Genomic DNA, 19,872 nt, shown 5'->3' with positions numbered 1-19,872 from the left:
GGGGCGCGGGAGATGAAACAGTTCTGTCCTGGGATGTACCACCGAGGGGTAGCGGAAAGACCACCCACTCTGGAAGGTACCATTGGGAGAGGGCGTGTGACAACAGAGAGGGTCCCCTTACACCGCGTCGGGCATGGACCGCAGTTTCCAGCAGCGGCACTCATGGCGCCACTAGGTCCATCCCCACTCGCTCCTCTTCGTCTTCCCACTGCTTTTGAATCCGAGTGGACACAGGTATTAAGCAGAAACTTTCTCCGTCTCTTTTTCAACTCCACCACTTCGTTGGTGGGACGACTACGGAGCGAGAGACTGGCTGAGTGTGGAGTCAGGAAAGCGTTCTGGGCAGTGATTGGCCATCGCGTGATTGCAGGCTGCGTGGTCGCAGAACAGGAACTGAGGGCGAGAGGCGCCTGTATACGCGTGCGCCTGCTTTGGCGTGCGCGACTTTTCAGAACGTACAATTTTCCTCCGAGTCTTATTGCTTTTTCCAAAGGGGTCTAATAGCTACCCTGGTTAGTGGCGAGGTTTGGCGCAGTCGCTGGCTGTGCATGGTGACGGCGTTTCATTCTGGTTTAGCTCCGCTCAGTCTGGATCGTGTGGCAGTGCACTGTCATTCACACAGCTGCTGCTGCTAAGTCACTTCAGTCGTGTCCGACTCTGTGCGACCCCATAGACGGCAGCCCACCAGGCTCCCTCGTCCCTGGGATTCTCTAGGCAAGAACACTGGAGTCAGTTGCCATTTCCTTCTCCAATCCATGAAAGTGAAGTCGCTCATTCGTGTCCGACTCTTAGCGACCCCATGGACTGCAGCCTACCAGGCTCCTCCGTCCACGGGATTTTCCAGGCAAGAGTACTGGAGTGGGTCGCCAGTGCCTTCTCCGTCATTCACACAAATGCATGCAATTCATGTCCAGGGAGAGGTCTCTGAGTTTGGTGTCTCTCCCTGGAGAATAAACTGTATCTGGCAGCTTGGGATTGTGTATTGCTTCGTGTGACAACAAAGGTGTTGTTTGGATACATTTGATCCCCTTGAGCCTTTTGGCAGGGTTGTGAGTGATGGGATATTTGATCTGAGCGGATTTTGTGAGCCATAGTACAAAGCCTCTAGGATGTGTGCCTGTATACCGGGATGTGCATGTTTGGAGCTTGCTGGCCTTTCAATCCCTGGGTGAGAGATCTCTGTGTAGGCATCTGCACCCCAGAATGTGAGATCACTGAGCTTTGGATTCTGGGTCCGAAGTTGTGATGCCTCTGTGCTGCTTTAAGGATGGGTCAGTGTAAAGGTGTAAACCATCAGCTGCTTGTGGATCTATGCACAGGTTGCAAATTTTTCATTTGTCTGGGAAATTAATCTTAAGATTATATTGTGTTCTTGAGTTATTATTAAAACTTCTGTCTTTCTGTTTAGGGGGTTTTGTGTTAGGTCGGTAAGTGTCCCAGTGGTTTGGGAGTCAGTCTCCATGATGTGAAGTATCTGTGCAGTTCTCGTTTGTTTCTGTCTGGAAGACTTTGGTCTGTTTGGAGGGTCTTTGTCACAGTGTGTATGGTTATGGTCTCAGTTGTGTTTGAGGGTCTGAGACGAGTTGTGCACTCTCTGTGCAGAGATTCAGTGAGCTCTTTTTGGTGTCTCTGGGTATCTATCTGAGCTGTTTGGAGTCTTTGTGTTAGATATAAAACCTCTTATGTTCTTGGCTGTGAAGTCTCTGTCCGGGAACTGAGGATTTGGAAGCTGGCAGATATGATTCTGAAGCCTGGAACCTGACATGCTGACTGTGTTGTTGAGTGTATCACTTGTCTCCTGAAATCTCAGTTTGTATCCTAATTAATACAATGCGGCCAGTGCCCATCTTGGAGGGTACCTGTGCATGTTAGCAATGTGTGTAAAGGACCTGGCTCCAGACTGTCCTTCAGCAAATGTTATCTGAGCACCTGCCATAGACCTGAGCACTATTTTTTTTTAATTTAATTTTATTTTAAAACTTTACATAATTGTATTAGTTTTGCCAAATATCAAAATGAATCCGCCACAGGTATACATGTGTTCCCCATCCTGAACCCTCCTCCCTCCTCCCTCCCCATACCATCCCTCTGGGTCATCCCAGTGCACTAGCCCCTAGCATCCAGTATCGTGCATCGAACCTGGACTGGCATCTCGTTTCATACATGATATTTTACATGTTTCAATGCCATTCTCCCAAATCTTCCCACCCTCTCCCTCTCCCACAGAGTCCATAAGACTGTTCTATACATCAGTGTCTCTTTTGCTGTCTCGTACACAGGGTTATTGTTACCATCTTTCTAAATTCCATATATATGCGTTAGTATACTGTATTGGTGTTTTTCCTTCTGGTTTACTTCACTCTGTATAATAGGCTCCAGTTTCATCCACCTCATTAGGACTAATTCAAATGTATTCTTTTTAATGGCTGAGTAATACTCCATTGTGTATATGTACCACAGCTTTCTTATCCATTCATCTGCTGATGGACATCTAGGTTGCTTCCATGTCTTGGCTATTATAAACAGTGCTGCGATGAACATTGGGGTACACGTGTCTCTTTCCCTTCTGGTTTGCTCAGTGTGTATGCCCAGCAGTGGGATTGCTGGATCATAAGGCAGTTCTATTTCCAGTTTTTTAAGGATTCTCCACACTGTTCTCCATAGTGGCTGTACTAGTTTGCATTCCCACCAACAGTGTAAGAGGGTTCCCTTTTCTCCACACCCTCTCCAGCATTTACTACTTGTAGACTTTTGGATCGCAGCCATTCTGACTGGCGTGAAATGGTACCTCATAGTGGTTTTGAAGGAGTTTGGGACAGTACTGCTGCTGCTGCTATGTCGCTTCAGTCGTGTCCAACTCTGTGCGACCCCATAGACGGCAGCCCACCAGGCCCCTGCCAGTCCCTGGGATTCTCCAGGCAAGAACACTGGAGTGGGTTGCCATTTCAACCAAGTCTCTCATTTCATAGACTTGTTGGACAGTAAATAATCAAGGGTGGCAGGCGCTATGAAGAAACATATTGCTAGATCAGGGGAAAAGGTGTATGTCGATATGATGTTATTGTTTTATTCAAGATAATGAGGGAAAGACTCCCTGAAAGATGGCAAGTAAGCAGAGATCTGGAGGAAGTAAGGGAGCAGGCTGTGGGGTTACCTAAGAGAAGAGCATTCCAGGCAGAAGGAACAATAAATGCAACAGTCCTGGCATGGAAATTACTTGGCATGCTCCTGAATGTCAAGGAATCTTGTAATGGGCTGGGTTTGGCACGTAGCTCTCATCGAAAGGGGCCTGGTGCTGCTATTTCAGTTTCTCCCACAGTTTGTGGTCATCCGCATCTGTAACCTGTTTCTTTCCTGATATTGTTCAGTTTTGTCTTTAGTTATCTTTTTTTTTTTTTTAATTCTTGTGGGTGGAAACTTATGAATTCATATTGACCTTTTGAAAGAGCCAGCTTTGGGTTTTGTTGCTTATCTACATATTTTTTCTAATATCTGTTCTGATCATTATTTCCCTTATTTTGCTGACAGTCTCACTACCAAAGGGGTTTAATAAAGTCCCTGAGAGTTTCCCAAGTGTAGTGAAATCTCACAGATTCTGGGGCACTGTTGTAGCCCCACTGAGTGAGATTCACTGAGTGTAGATCATGGAATCTGCACTTTTTAAAAGAATTCCTCAGTTCTAATTGACATGGACAACTTGTCTAGGCACTACCAGAGCAGAGGCATGGTCTAATTTTGCCTGCTTCCAGGCTCTGTCTCCATTGAGAGCATGTGACAGGGGTTTCCTGCTTTCTCTGATGCACAAACCCAAGACCACCAGTCTAGGAGACTCACTGACATGCTGTCTGATGTTCTGAGGAGGCTCTGAGACCATCGTGTCTACAAAACATCCTGATTCCAGTCTTGTCAAGCCTCCATTTGAAAGATTTCTGAAGAAATCAGATTTCTATTCAGTGTGCATTTCTATGATGTAAAAGCCATTTGTGTTATGTGGTAGCTGTTATTCTACATATTTTGCCATAGCCATTGGATCGACAGAGGATGAGATGGCTGGATGGCATCACCAACTCAACAGACGTGAGTTTGAGAGAACTGCAGGAGATGGACGTCAGTTTGAGTGAACTGCAGGAGATGGGGATCGACAGGGAGGCCTGGTGTGCTGCGATTCATGGGTTTGCATAGAGTCGGACACGACTGAGCGACTGAACTGAACTGAACTGAACTGATGAGCTGAAATAGCTTTTTGAGAATCTTGTAATGCCTGTTGAGTAAAATTAGTCAAAGCATCCGCTCGTAGCAGAACATCTGTAGTTCCCAGAGAGGGAACAAACACTGCAGCCAAATAATCATACCAGTGAAATACAGACCTTCCCCACTGAGTTTTAAGGTGTGGTAAATTAGCAGGCTTTTCTGGAAGCTCTGAAAATATGAAGCCATGAGTAAAAGCTAGACCTTGGGTGCATCTCCATAACCAGCCAGGGGGAAGCCATGCCCGTAGGAAGGAGCCACATATCCAAAGGTCCCGTTTGGAGCAAGCCAGCGTGATTGAGATATCCAGTCCCAATCAGTGCCTGGCCAGGCAAAGGGAGGACCTGAACTGGGGTTGGAAAATATGGGAATGATTACCTTGCATATTTCCTGAGGCAAAAGTCCCAATTGTTTCCAGTCATTATAATTAAGTTGTTGGCTAACTTCTGGGGATGGCTCTATTTGTTCCCAGCATATAGGGGCAGTTGACATTAGATGTCCTTTTTCAGAAGTTAGCCATATAACCTCAATCATCCCATATTTGATAAACGTCAGGTAAAAAGCCACTAGATCTAGACCCATTTACCTTATGTGTAACGAAATAATCATTAAACCAAGACAATGTATAATCAAAATTAAAAGCCACGTTATGTCCACAACCTACAAAGTGTTGCACCAGTCCATCTTAGGGTTGGTGCATCTAAGTCCATCTTAGGTGCACCTAAGTCCATCTTAGGTAGATTAAGAAGAGGCATCACATACGATTGTTGTCGAAGGTATTTGCAGACTTGGAGAAAGTCTTTTCCTTGAAGTGGAGATGTCCACCATGGGAAGCCTTCCACTGATGAAGAGGGGAGCACTCTGCACACCCAGCAGTTAGACTGATGGTGGAATGCAGCATAAGAGTGAGCCCAGGACAGGAAGGCATTGTCTTGAGGATCAAACGGCAAACTCAGGATTTTTGGAGTCAGCAGAAGTAGGCTCACATAGATTATCAGGGCCATCTGAAAAGTACAAAGTCAGAGCATAAAAACTAAAGACATAAAACGACGTCACTTAGTTCTGGTCAGGATGCCACCTCTTAACTTGAGTGTGATGCACTCATGAATCTATTCCTGGCACTTTGACAGTTGTGGGAGAAGAAAGAATAACCTGGTAAGGGCCTTCCCAGAGGGGTTCGAGGGATTGGCCCCCAGATCCCAGTGTTTTTATCAGGACCTCTGTTCCTGGCTCAAATAGAGGCTTGCTTGACGCAGAGGCTGGGTCAGGAGTCACCTGCTGGAATTCCGTTAATGTCTGTTGAAAAACTGAGAGCTGAGTTACATAATTAGTTAATTCTAAGGCTTCAGGGTCTATAACAATGTCTGCGCATAAGAAAGGCCTTCCATAAATACATTCAAAGGGGGACAGTCCCTCCTTTTGGGGGACAGTCTCAGCCCTCATTGAAGCTATGGGTAGAACTTTAATCCAATTGTCCTGTGTCTCTTGAGTTAATGTGCACAGATGTCTTTTGATAATGTCGTTAGCTGTTTCAACCTTTCCTGAGGATTGGGGTCTCCAGGAACAGTGTAAGTGAGATTCTATTCCTAGAGCTTTAGACACCCCCTGAGTTAGAGCAGCTTCAAAGGTGGTGCCATTGTCCCTGTGAAGCCTCCGTGGCAGCCCAAACCTGGGGATAATTTCATGGATTAAAATTCTTATAACCTCCTTAGCATGTTCACCACAACAGGGAAAAGCCTGGATCCATCCAGTAAAAGTATCCACCCAAACTTGTGAGCAAGAATAATCATTAGCTTGTGGCATATGAGTAAAATCAGTTTCCCAGTCTTCTCCAGGATATTTTCCACTTCGTTGTAATCCAGATTTTGCTAGCTTTTCAGTCTTTGGGTTATTTTTCTGACAAACCTCACATCTTTTGATAATGTCCTTTAAAGTTTTCACTACATTTTTACCTTCAAACAAATGAGAAGCTATCTGTTAAGTACTCTCTACACCTAAATGAAAACTCTGGTGTAAACCCTTAAGAATTTTCCATTGAGTCTTTTCAGGAATTATTAATCGTCCATCCTCGGACTGTAGCCATCCTTTATCGTTGCTCCTCTTTTCTCATATCTTTCTAATTCTTCCTCAGTATTTTGCGGTTTTTCCTGTTCCACAGGACCTGCCCAGATCAAAGGCATCTGCAGTGAAGGGGATTCCCAAAGTGCCACTTTTTCTGGCTTGACATCAGCCAGCTGATTACCTTCAGCTAATTTACTCCCATCCCTGCTGTGCCCTTTGCAATGCATAACAGCTACTCCTTTAGGACAATATATAGTCGTTAAAAGTCTCTGGATCTCTCTGAAATGCTCAATAGGTTCTCCTGTTGCCCTTTTAAAGTGTTTTTCTTTCCATATTGCAGCATGAGCGTGTAAAGTCAAATAAGCATAGTTAGAATCAGTAAAGATATTTGCTAGCTGCCCTTCACTTAGCCCTAGAACTCGGGTCAGAGCCGTAAGTTCCGCTAATAGCACTGGTTCTCTGGGCGAGAGATTTTGCTTCTAAAACCTGTTCAGCAGTCAGCAGGGCATAACTTGCATTAGGCTTCCCATCCTGATCACCAGCATCAGGGTCTTTTCCTGTGAGTCGGCTGTTCCCATCAGGTGGCTAAAGTATTGGAGCTTCAGCTTCAGCATCGGCCCTGCCAGTGAATATTCACAGTTGGTTTCCTTTAGGATTGGCTGTTTTGATATCCTTGCTGTCCGAGGAATTCTCCAGTGTCTTCTCCAGCACCACAAACCCAAAGCGTCAATTCTTTGTCACTCAGCCTTCTTAATGATCGAACTCACACATCTGTACATGACTACTGAAAAAGCCATAGTTTTGACTATACGGACCTTTGTCGGTAAAGTGATGTCTCTGCTTCATACTATGCTGTCTAGGTTTGACATAGACTTTCCTGGTGGCTCAATGGTAAAGAATCTGCCTGCATGGGTGCATCTATGGCTGATTCTTGTTGATGTTTGACGGAAAACATCAAAATTCTGTAAAGCAATTATTCTTCAATTAAAACATGCATAAATTGGCAAAAACAAAAACAAACAAACAAAAAACCTCCCTGCAGTGCATGGGATGCAGGAGTCATGGGTTTCACCCCTGGGTTGGGAAGATGCCCTGCAATGCCCCATGGGAGGAGGGCATGGCAATCCACTAAGGTATTCTCACCTGGAGAATCCCATGGACAGCGGCACCTGGCAGGCTACAGTCCATGGAGTCATAGTCAGACACGACTGAAGCAATGAGCATGCATGCCTACTATCTTTGTCATAGTTGTTCTTCCAAGGATCAAGTGTCTTAATTACGGGGCAGAAATCACCATCCACAGTGATTTTGGAGCCTCCAAAATTAATTGTGTCCATGCATCCACTTCCCCCCTTCTGTTTTCTGTGAAATGATAGGAGTAGATGCCATAATCTTATATTTTTGAATGTTGAGTTTTAAGCCAGCCTTTTCATTCTCCTCTTTCACCCACATCGAGAGGTTCTTTAGTTCCTCTTCAGTTTCTGCCATTAGAGTGGTATGATCTGCATATCTGAGCTTCTTGATATTTCTGTCCGCAATCTTGATTCCAGCTTGTGAGTCATCCAGCCCAGCTTTTCCCATGATGCGCTCTGCATATAAGTTGAATAAACAGAGTGACCATATACAACCTTGTCTTACTCCTTTCCGAATTTTGAACCAGTGCGTTGTTCCATGTTTTATTCTAACTGTTACTTCTTAACCCTCATACAGGTTTCTCAGGAGACAGGTCAGCTAGTTTGGTATTCCCATCTCTAAGAATTTTCCACAGTTTGTTGTGATCCACACAGTTAGAGGCCTTTAGGTAGTCTGGTCAATGAAGCAGAAGTAGATGTGTTTCTGGAATTCCCTTGCTTTCTCGATGATCTAATGAAGGCTGCAATTTGATCTCTTGTTTCTCTGCCTCTTCAAAACCAGCTTGTATATCTGGAAGTCCTCGTTCCATATACTGTTGAAGCCTAGCTTGAAGGAGTCTACTAACCGGAAGCTTCAGAAATATGGGACAATCTGAGCTTGAGAAATTGGAGGGTATGAATGAAGCCCAGTAAGAGAGACAAGAAGAGGATTCTCTACTTTCCATGATGTTAGCAAGCTGGGCAATGGCTAGACCATACCTTCAAGTTCTTGTGTAGGACAGTAGGCTTTATCTAGAAAGTCATAAACAGTTCTGGAACTGTAAGAGAGGGAGGGAGATGGCGGTGAGTGGGAGCCAGGCACCCTGAATGGATGTGAGAGACCCATTAGAAGGGGGTTGACAATTAAATGGAGGGGGGCTTTGGACTAGAGCAGATGTGGTGGACATGGGGAAAAGTAGATGCATTAGACATTTTCGAAGTAAAATGGACAGAACTCAGCAAGAATGTTGAATTGACGTGAAGAGACGGAATTGTAAACGTGGTTAAGACCAAGTTTCTGTGTCCTGTCATAAGGGTACAAAGGTGTCATGGGGAATCCTGGAAGTTGGCCGGGTCTGGGAAGAATTTCAAATAAGATTTTTATGTTTATGAGCTCAAGTTCTAGATGGATACAATAACCAGTATTTACATACTTAAAAGATCCTTTTCCTTTTTTAAAAAAGTGAGAAGTATTGACATATAATTTATATACCATAGAAGTCAATGCTTTAAAGCATTACCGTTTGTCGAGTTTTGACATATGCATACCATTGTGTAAATGCTACCACAATAAAAATGTAGAAAACGTCCCATTGGTTTGAAAATGCTCCCTTGGGCTATTTGCTTTCAGACTCCTTCCTCCACTCCTATACCCTGGCAACCACAGACATATTTCTCTGCCTATAGTTGTGCCTTTTCCAGAAACCCACTGACATGAAATCATATAATACATAACATACAATCATATAATACATATGTATCACGAGTTTTGTGGTAAGGTGCCAAGAGAGAAGTGGACCGGTTGCTCTGCATGCAGACTCACCTCAGCCACAGACACTGAGAAAATCCCATAGTCAGGCTGTAAAGACTGAGCCTTTCTTCGTGTTCCAACTGAATTCCAAGGGAGTTGGGGGAAATAGGTCTGGTGAATAGGAGTGTGACAAGAGCAGTAGTCCTGAATTTTTAAATTCCTAGCAGTATTTCACTAAATATCTTCATGATGGAGAATTCTGTTGTGAAATCAAACTTCCTCACAAAAATTCAGCCTTCCTGTGTACCTTAATGTGATTTCTCTGCCAGCATAGCAAAGACAAAAATGGCTTTGCAAGCAACTGTATTTGGTGTAATTGGAATGCATGTACACTCTAACTTAACCAGAATTTTCTTTTGAAAGTATTTTCACATTAAAAAAAATAAGTCAACATATGGTCATAAAAGTGATCAAATATAGCTGTGCTCTTAAATTCATTTTCTAAATCACTGTATTCTACTTTCCGGGAGAAATATCAGTGGGCAAGTGGCGTCAACATTGGGACCTATAGATCAAGATTCCCCAAGCTGGATGAACCTGTGGTTGTGAGTACCTTACCATTTGATGTTTTCTATTAGCACAAGTTTATTTTTGAGAAAATCATGTTAAGTAGTACAGATGCAGTGATAAAGGTCTTCCATGCTGATAAAGGGTGACAGTTTATCTTAGGAAGGAACATTGATCCAGATATATTACAGTCTGGCGTTGCCTATGAGTATACTGTTGAATTCCCTGGAAATGTGCCCAGTGACTCCCTCCTCCTGCTTATTAACAACAGGCTGCATACTTCCATCCCAACATAGATTTAAATAACTTCCAAAGTCTTTCTGGGTAACTCTTATGGGAGCTAACTCTTCTCTGTGGGAAGAGTAACTTTATTAAAAGTAAGTACATAGAATTGTGTTGGGAAAATGTTGTTAGGTTTACTTATGCTCAGATATATCTATGTATTATGTATATTTATGCTATTAGATGTATTAACAACAAAAAGTTTTTATTTGCATGCACTCTCTACTAGGACCAGCAGCCCAGTGTTGAGCAACCTCAACAAGAGGAACCGCCACCTGAGATTCAGGATATCACACCTGAAAAGGAGGAAGTAAATGGAGAGGATCCGGTGAATCATAATGAAGAGAAGGAGAAGGATGCCTCTGGAGGTAAAGTGTAAGTGTGCATCATGTCTTAAGACATAACCAGTAAGAGGAGGAAAGGAAACATTAGAAAAGGACTTCAGACAGTTCCGAAAAAACTGAGGAGAGTATAGTTCGCAGGTTAGTGTGGTTGTTCAAATTTTCCCTTGTTTTCAAGACAAAGAGAAGGGGGCAACTAAGTTGTCTGAGGACAACCCTGGGAAAGGAAAATGGTGATAGCATTCGGAAAATTCTGCTTTCCTTTTTCTCCAGCAAAACATTCCTGGAATAATGCTCTTGAGGTTCTCATTCATCACATTTTTACCATACTGGCCTAAGACTTTTAATTCATAATACTGAGGGAATGAATATCATCATTCCATTGTTTATATTGTATGCTTTACAGCTGAATCGATGCATTTTTTGGTAAAGATTCTCACCTGGAAACTGATCTCCAGGAATTGGCTGAAGCAAAGACTGGGGGTAAAGGTGGAGATGGTCCTGATGTCAGGGAGGAATTTGCATCAAATACAGAGCCTGTTGAAATGCCAGAAGCAGGTACGTCATCCATTCAGAAAGTAATTTATGTGGTTTCTGTTTTTTCAGAATATTATATCTTTACTAATATAGAGGGAACATTACTATTATTTTAATAACAGAGTTCACATAGTCTTTGAAAGATAGTTCAGACCCCAGATGCCTGAGTGCCTGACTTACAGACTTTCAAATAAAGAAACAGAGAGGATCAAAGCCATATCGAATTGAAAATAGGGAACCGTTTTCTTCTCTTGTATTAGTATTTTAAGCAACAGCTAAAAATTTTCAGGTTCTTTTATAATTTCTGCTTGTAGCAAATATGGCATGCATTTATAATAAATATTAGTTTATATGAAATATGCTCAGGCATTCAAGTAGGTTCTAGTACAAGCTTTAACATAACATGTGTGATTCTGTGAAATCCCTTAACTTCTAAACTCAACTTTACTCTTATAAGTTGTGAATTCAGAACAGATACACTAAAATGCTAAGTTTTCAATGCTAATTTTTGCATTCTCTGATTCTCTTCGATGGAATGCATACAAGAATACTCTGTTTTTTTATGAAAATATTTATCATAAAATATCATCTTGAGTCAAATTATAACAGGGGGATTGAGATTTCATTTTCTGACGGGGGACACATGTACACCTGTGGCTGATTCATGTCAATGTATGGCAAAAAGCACCACAATATTGTAAAGTAATTGGCCTCCAATTAAAATAAATAAATTAATTTTTTTTAAGAAAATGAGCCAACATTCTTCTTGATGTTTGTTAAATTCTCTCAAATTCTGAATTCTCTAGCTCTTAAAAAAACAGTTGGATTTTAAATCCTTTCCCCAGGGAAGCATGCAATGTCTGAATAATAAAATGGCAAAAGATAGTCTAGTTTCCTATTTCTGTGGCTGATCAAGTTGAGTGCATTTAGTCAGTGATATTCAAGCCAGGTGTGAGTAAGATACATATGTTAAGCACACTACCTGCCCCCACGTTTGGTATTTTTTGGGGGGCGGGGGTGTTGCCTATTTTAATTGGAGGATCATTACTTTACAATACTATGATGGTTTTTGCTCTACATCCCACTCTCACTCTTAAAGAAGTAATAAAAATCTGAGCCTCATGATATAATCGTCTCTAACCATATCGAGTATGTTATTTTTCCTTTGATACATGAATTTAAAAAGTTCTGAAGGTCAAAGATTGCAACTCTAGTTCTTCCTGCGTAATCAACTTAATATCTTTCACATACGTGTTTTCCCAATTGCTGACAATGAATTGCATGGTTCTGATTTTAAAGGAAGAACTTCATAGTTAGGGAAGAATTTACTGTGTATTAGCCTTCTAAATATTTTCACTTTACATTTTTGTTCCATTCCATTAGAACATTTAGACAAAAATACAACTTTCAGACTACGTTCAAGTAACTAAAGAACATGAGTAAAATGTTCTCATAGAAAAATCTTAGCCCTAAATATGTGTGGTATTTAAAAAGAAAAATACATAAATTACAAGGTACATAAATACAAAATCCTACGTCCAACATAAAAGGTAAGAAAAAGAGCAACAGAATAAACCTAAGGGAAAAAGGAAAAGATACTTAATAAAAGACAGGTATGAATTGTTAGGAAGAGGAAAATAAACTCAATTAATAAATAAAGACAATGTGCTAGTTTCCATATTTTTTAATATATACACCCACACATTTTGAAATATTCTTTTCCGTTGTGATTTATCACAGGAGATTGGACATAGTTCCCTGTGCTGTATAGTAGGACCTTGTTGTTTATCCATTCTGAATGTAATACTTTGTATCTGTCAACCCCAAACTGCTAGTCCACTCCTCTTAGTTTACATAACTGTGAAGAAAATGGAAAGAGCCCAAGTATACATAATAAGAAATATGAACAAGACACTAACAGTTAGTATATTACAGAATTAAAACTGAGGATAATCTGGAACTCAGATATTTTTAGAATATTGATGAAATGGCTAATAGGGTAGAAAAACAAGTATTATTTAACATACCCCAGTAACTAAATAACTAAACATCACCAATACTGGTAATATGCTTGAAAAGTCTATAGAATCTCGAGAGGATTAACTGAAGGTAAGCCAAAGGGTCGCCCTTAGTGTTCTTGTTTTAGTCCATTTTGTAAAACTACAACTGCGGTGAGCTTTGTATACCTCTCCTGTCATCAAAGTTCTGCTGAGGAACTTTTCTAATGTTTATATTATAGGTGAAGGGCAACCATTTGCTTGAAAGAAGATAAACTGAAACGATTTATGCTGTTCTTATTTGTATATTTGACTGTTAAAGTTGTGTAAATAAAGTTTCGTTTTCTACTTGCACATTTTTTGTTAAATTTATCCCCGGGTATTTAATGTTATTGAAAATTCATGGTTTGTGATTTTTATTGTCTAGTTGAGGCTGTCTGTAGAGATAGAATGTCTATATATAGATTTTCTGTCCAACAATTCCTCTAAATATGCATATTAATTCCACAAATTTAGATCTAGATTATTTTTGCTTTTCAAAATATACTATTATATTTGAATATCAACAGTTTCTACTGGCTTAAACCTTAAACCTGTCCTCATTTTTCAGCATTGAACAAACCTAGCCAGAATAGTCTTGACTAAAGCAGGTGATAATTTGCATTTTTCCCAATAGGAAATGAAAAATCTTCTCCATTTCAACCTGTTTACGTTGCATTTTTTGTACATATAGTTTATCAGAGTAAGTTCCATTCTATTCCTAGTTTGCTGTCTTGAATATAGATTAATTTTCATCAAACATGTATAATGTATCAATTGTGATGATCATAGAATTGTTATTCCTCCATTTTTCTATTAGTGTGTTGAAATGCATTGGTAACCTTATACATTTAAACCACCCTTGCACTTCTAGAGTTAAAAAAATTGGGTCATAACATATTCTTTAGGTGTAATCTACATGTTAATGCATATACATACATATATATATACCTACACATAAAAATTGCATAAAAGCCTTTGGTCTTCTCTTGAATAAATGTGTTTACAAAATGTGCCACCCAAATCTCATATGGTGGTGTCCCTGATGAAATCATTGACAGGGAAACATTTTTTTAAAAACTTAATATGATTGTATTGTCCTATAGAGAAATGGAATGCCAAAGCCATTGTTAAAGGTTGTAGGGAGACAGGAAAAAAACTGCTGTCAAATTCCATGGCAAATGCCACACCATATCTTTCACACACTTCTGACTTGCCTTCCAAGTTTTTTTGGGTGCAGGGAGAGAGTAGCCACAAACATATTTTCTTCTCCATGACGTCCTCCATTGGCTTGATAGTCACCAGATCTCAGAAGCCCTCCAACTGTGTGTGTGTGTCTGTGTGTGTGTGTGTGAATCACTCAGTCGTGTCCGACTCTTTGGGACCCCATGAACTGTAGCCCGCCAGGCTTCTCTGTCGATGGAATTCTCCAGTCACGAATACTGGAGTGGATTGCCATTCTCTTCTCCAGTGGATCTTCCCAGCCCAGGGATCGACCCAGGTCTCCTGCAGATTCTTTACCATTTGAGCTACAGGAAGTCCTCCAGCTGTCTGATTCCTTTCTATTCTTATTATTACATAACAAAATGCTTACATCTCTGAGGCCCCATCTGCATCCTCACGCACCAAAAAAATACATTTCTGCTACAAAGGACCTATTCAGAATGCACTCTGCTTAAGGAATAACAAGGGATTATAAATAGCAGTTGTTGTGCCCTTACAGAGGTATGAAAATGCAGGTCCAAAAGGACTGAAAATGGGAGGTTCAAATGTACCACGAGACTTAAGTTAGAGTGTCCCATCTTACCAAAAAGTATGTGGAAAAGCTCCTAGGTCATGGAGCTATGTGAGAAGATTAGATCCTAGGTAGAAGAAAAGGGAAAGGAATGAGGGGAACTTCGTGAGACAAAATGACTTGAGTCTTATCTGCTCTGTCTCCTCATTGGCTATGACATGACATAACTGGGCTTCCCTGGTGGCTCAGATGGTAAAGAATCCGCCTGCAGTGCTGGAGACCTGGGTTCAATCACTGGGTCGGGAAGATCCCCTGGAGGAGGCCAGGGCAACCCACTCCAGTATTCTTGCCTGAGGAATCCCCATGGATAGAGGTGCCTGACGGACTACAGTCCATGGGGTCACAAAGAGTCGGACACGACTGAGCGACTAAGCACAGCACGTGACATAACTCAGAGTATTATTACTGGCTCTGACACATACTGTGTGCAAGTGAGAAAGGTATTTACATCCTTTGGATCTGTTACCCTATTTCTAAAATGGATTTTACAAGTTTACACTAAATATTTGTTATGAAGAATAAACAAGATAACATGTGAAGTAGGCATTACATTACAAATGGATTTGGCTTATTCTACTCCATTTTTTTCATTTAAACATTTACCTTTACAATTACAATTCTCTCACAAGTGATACAGATTTTGAATTTCAAAGAGACTATAAGGCTAACTTTTAAAATGAATTGGACTTCAGAAACATATTTTGTCTAAATAAATATATTGATTCAATAGCAGATTCAATAGCTGGTATCAGACATGGCATCCATTCTAAGGTTGGTTTGTTAATGAGGACTGACAAGGCTACCCTAAGTCATAATATGTACTGAAAACTGTGCTCCTTGCTGTGTGTGATGACAAAGAATATAAGCCAATATTCTGGTCACACAACATCACACAACAGCAGACTGTGTCACGTACTCAGGCAGCCAGTCCCTAAGTCACAGCACAGGAGCTACAGGGCCTCAGGGCACCACTGCAGTTGTTAGTTAGGCTTGTCACCTTCTACGGGCTTGGCCAGTAAGGAGACAATGAACCCGAATGGATTCAGATTCTACCTTACAGACAGTGCAGAAGCAATATGACCCTGGTGTCACTTGCCTTGTCCCTAGTCCCACGGTTTGCCACTGAATTGGAAGGCCTCAGTAAAGGCACTACAAGTGGTAGGTCTCTGCCAGGAAGGAGCCCACAGTTGTGCCCTATGGCACTGAGCAGCTCTGCAGTCCACAGCTGTACTCTCAGCTGGGGCTAGGGAGACCATCCTATGTTCAACTGAAACCAGAGGTGGATGAGTAACAACTTTGTGTCACCTCCAGCTGGATGAGGAGGCAGGTGAGAAATGGCCTCATAGCAGCTCTTCATCAGGCTGCTTATCCCCCCTTGCTGCAAGAGCAATCAGGAGGTTCTCTGCCAAGGTTCAAGTCAGCCTGCAGTTTAGCCTTGTCTACGTAGCCTAAGTGGGGACATGCAAGGGCACCAGGGCACCAAGACAGAGTCACACTCCTACAGTGTCTGGAACAACACACAAGACTATGTATGGTGCTACAAATATGACACCTATATACTGACTCCTACATGGAGGAGATGCTTTTCCTGTCAGTCATTAATAGTATTCCTTCACTGAATACGCACACACTGATTACTAGCATGTCTCAGGAAGTGTCTGCAATGCTTGAAATAACAAGACCAGTGATGTGAGGGGGACGATGGGAATATCACACTGGTGGACCAGACAGACACATAAACAGAAAAGAAGTGCAAAGGAGAAACACAGGGAATGGACCTAAGGGAAAAGGAAAGCAAAACGGTGAGCAGGGTGGCCAAGAAGCAGGAGGAAAGCTAGAAGATAAGGTTCATTCTAAGAGTGAAAGAGGTTATATATAACACAGCTGTGCTTTGACCCAGGCTGTGGATGAGAGTCACAACCTCCCCTGCATCACTGCCCCTTTTGAGGGTGGTGTCTGGGAGTCTAGAGATTCTTAAGGGAGAGAAGTAAAATACATAGTGCAGGGGGTATGTGCACCCGCCCTGATAGAGATGCAGGTGCAGCTTGTTACAGTTATCAGGTGGGGATGAGCGGAGTTGGATTCCGTGACACAAGAAGAAATGTGCAAATGAATGCAAAGGGAGAAAACACATTGAGAGGGGGTAAACAGCTCCCACTCCCATTTCTGTACCAGGGTAGGTGCTCCATTACTGTCGTGAGAAGGCTCCCTGGTCTGAGCTCTGGGAGGGAGGCATGCCAGGCTCCTCTGTCCTACACTATCTCCCTGAGTTTGATCAAATTAATGTCCATTGAGTTGGTGATGCTATCTAATCATCTCACCCTCTGTTGCCCCCTTCTCCTTCTGCCTTCAGTTTTTTGCTTCTGGGTCCTTTGCAATGAGTCAGCTATTCATATCAGGTGGCCAGTGTATTGCAGCTTCAGCATCAATCCTTCCAGTGAATATTCAGAGTTCATTTCCTTTAGGATTGATGGGTTTGTTCTCCTTGGTGTCCAAGGGATTCTCAACGCTCATCTCTAGCACCACAATTCGAAAGCATGAATTCTTTGGCACTCAACCTTCTTAATGATCCAACTCACACATATGTACATCACTACTGGAAAAACCATAGTTTTGACTCTACAGACCTTTGTCAGCAAAGTGATGGCTCTGCTTTTTAATATGTTGTCTAGTTTTGTCATTGGAGAAGGCAGTGGCACCCCACTCCAGTACTCTTGCATGGAAAATCCCATGTACGGAGGAGCCTGGTAGGCTGCAGTCCATGGGGTTGTGAAGATCGGACACGACTGAGCCACTTCACTTTCAATATTTCACTTTCTTGCATTGGAGAAGGAAATGGCAATCCACTCCAGTGTTCTTGCCTGGAGAATCCCAGGGATGGGGGAGCCTGGTGGGCTGCTGTCTCTGGGGTCGCACAGATTCGCACACGACTGAAGTGACTTAGCAGCAGCAGGATTTTCATGGGCTTCCCTGGCGGCTCTGCGGTAAAGAATCTGTCTGTAATGCAGCACACTTAGGAGATATGGGTTCAATCCCTGGGTCAGGAAGATCCCCTGGAGGAGGGCATGGCAACCCACTCCAGTATTCTCATCTCGAGAATACCCTGGACAGAGGAGCCTGGTGGGCCTCAGTCCATGGGGTCATAAAGAACCAGACATTACTGAAGTGCCTGAGAATGCATGCAAGCTAGGTTTGTCATAGCTTTCCTTCCAAGGAGCAAGCGTCTTTTAATTTCATGGCTGCAATCACCATTTGCAGTGATTTTCGAGCCCAAGAAAATGAAATGTGTCACTGCTTCCACTTCAGTTCAGTTCAGTCACTCAGCCGTGTCCGACTCTTTTCGACCCCTTGAACCGCAGCATGCCAGGCCTCCCTGTCCATTACCAACTCCCGGAGTTCACCCAAACTCATGTCCATTGAGCTGGTGATGCCATCCAACCACCTCATCCTCAGTCATCCCCTTTTCCTGCCCTCAATTTTTGCCAGCATTAGGGTCTTTTCAAATGAGTCAGTTTTTCGCATCAGGTGGCCAAAGTATTGGAGTTTCAGCTTCAACATCAGCCCTTCCAATGAACACCCAGGACTGATCTCCCTTAGGAGGGACTGCTTCCACTTACCCCCCTTCTATTTGCCATGAAGTGATAGGACCACATGCCCTGATCTTAGTGTTTTAATAGTTGAGTTTTAAGCCAGTTTTTTCACTCTCCTCTTTCACCCGTATCCAAAGGTTCTTTAGTTGCTCTTCACTTTCTGCCATTAGAGTGGTATCATCTGTGTATCTGAGCTTGTCGAGATTTCTCCCAGCAATCTTCATTCCAGCTTTTGAGTCATCCAGTCCAGCGTTTTGCATGATGTACTCTGCGTATAAGTTAAATAAGCAGCATGACAATACACGGCCTTCCTGTTCTCCTTCCCCAATTATGAAGCAGTCATTTGTTCCTACTCTGGTTCTAACGGGTGCTTCTTGGCCCCCATACAGGTTTCTGAGGAGACAGGTCGAGTAGTCTGGCACTGCCCTCTGTTTAAGAATTTTCTCTATTTGTTGTGATCCACGCAGTCAGAGGTCTTAGCGTAGTCAATGACACAGAAGTAGATGTTTTAGAAAAAGTAGATGCGTTAGACATTTACGAAGTAAAACGGACAGAACTCATCAAGAATTTGGACTTGAGGTGAGGGAGAGGGAGTCCTAAACATGGTTAAGACCAAGTTTCCTGTCATAAAATACAAAACCGTCATGGTGAATTCTGGAAGTTGTCCAGGTCTGGGAAGAATTCCAAATTAGAATTTTGTGTTTTTGAGCTCATGGTCTACATGGATGCAATAACCAGTATTTAAATACTTAAAATTTCCTTTTCCTTTAATAAAGTGTTGTGGTATAATTTATATACAATAAAAGCCAACACTTTAATGTATTACCATTTGTAGATTTTTGACAAATGTATACCGTGGTGTAAATGCTACCACAATAAAAACGTATAAAACGTCTCAATGTTCAAAAATGCTCCCTTGGGGTATTTGCCATCCGACTCCTTCCTCCACTCCTGTACCCTGGCAACCACAGATACATTTCTGTGCCAACAGTTGTTCCATTTCCAGAAATCCATTGACATGAAATCATATAATATGTAGGCTTCTGTGTCTGGTTTCTCTCATTTGCACAGTTGAGATGCATCCTTGCTCTTACATGCATTAGTTACTTTTTTTTATTATCATGTATTATTCCTTTGTACAGGTATACTGTTTTGTTTTTCTTTCATCTGTATACCAGTTGTTGAATAACTGGGTTGTTTCTACGTTTGGCTATTAGGAATACACGTGTGGAATATTTGAGTGCAGCCCACTGTGTGAGCATGTTTTCATTTCTCTTGGGAAAACTGCTAAGAGTAGACTTGCTGGGTCATATAAGGCTTCCCAGGTGGCGCTAGTGGTAAAGAACCCATCTGCCAATGCAGGAGACTCAGGTTCAATCCCCTGCTCTGGAAAATCCCTTGGAGTAGGAAATAGCAACCCACTCCTGTATTGCCTGGAAAATTCCATGAAGACGGGTCCTGGCACGTTACAGTCCATGGGGCCCCAGAGAGGTAAACACGACTGAGCGACTGAACACACACACACACACACACATACATGGTAATTTGTGTAT

Source organism: Bos indicus, chromosome X (assembly GCF_029378745.1).
Source record: "Bos indicus isolate NIAB-ARS_2022 breed Sahiwal x Tharparkar chromosome X, NIAB-ARS_B.indTharparkar_mat_pri_1.0, whole genome shotgun sequence".
In the NCBI taxonomy this organism is placed as follows: domain Eukaryota; kingdom Metazoa; phylum Chordata; class Mammalia; order Artiodactyla; family Bovidae; genus Bos; species Bos indicus.
This window is presented reverse-complemented; position numbering follows the sequence as displayed.